General features: G+C 62.4%; 1 pseudogene; it reads left to right on the forward strand.

The window, feature by feature from the left end:
- Nucleotides 1-386: 386 nt before the first annotated feature.
- The window catches only part of LOC123158169 (uncharacterized), a 45156-nt pseudogene continuing 44734 nt past the window's right edge, over nt 387-808 (forward strand).

The raw sequence follows: 808 nt of genomic DNA on the forward strand, positions 1-808 counted from the left end.
TCAAGAGCAAACAATAGTGGACTACATTGTACACTTTATAATAAAAACACCAAAACAACGATCTGCACCAGGAACAGAGTGCCCTGCACCAACGATCAGCGAGCCTCCCTCCATGTAGTTTCTGTCAGCAGTCTGCACACGACGGTGTGGTTTCTCGTCAGATGACATGAGTGCGAGAAGCAGAAGCAGGGAGAAGATGCAGGGCGAGAGGGCGACTACCCATGTATGCTGCGGCCACGACCGGTGGGGCGACCAAAGGTTCTTCTCGGCAGCCTCTCGCCAGAGCCGCGTCCACTGGAGAAGAGGCGACGGTGGAGTGATTGGCAGAGCGCCGGTCATCCCGTGGTAGCCATCGCATCAACGGGAGGCAGTAGGCAGTGGCCGCCATGGCCCAGCAGCGATTGTCGAGGGAGGTCGCGGTCGACGGATCCATGGAAGATGAAGAAGGTTTGTTGGAGAAGGGAGGTGAGATGGGGTCAACGGTGGGCGGCGCGCTCGGATGGTGGAGGCTCGGCATGGTGTGGATTCGCGCCGGATTTGGGAGGTCCATGGACGGTAGTCGTCGCCGGGCACGGGCCGTGGCTGCGACCGAGGCGGGGCCAGGGCCATGGAGGCCGGTGTCGCGGGGGCCCGTGGATCTCGGCAGATGTCGGAGAGGAAGATGCCAGGGTAGGATGCCGGAGAACCCCGAGCTCGCCGGATCCCATGGCCGGAGATCCACGGTAGAAGGTGAGGAGCAGGAAGGGGTTCCCGGTGGTGCGAGGTTGGGCGGGGATGGCGGGGCTCTGGCGGCGCATGGCGAGTCCAG

The sequence above is a fragment of the Triticum aestivum genome, chromosome 7B (assembly GCF_018294505.1).
Source record: "Triticum aestivum cultivar Chinese Spring chromosome 7B, IWGSC CS RefSeq v2.1, whole genome shotgun sequence".
Classification (NCBI taxonomy): domain Eukaryota; kingdom Viridiplantae; phylum Streptophyta; class Magnoliopsida; order Poales; family Poaceae; genus Triticum; species Triticum aestivum.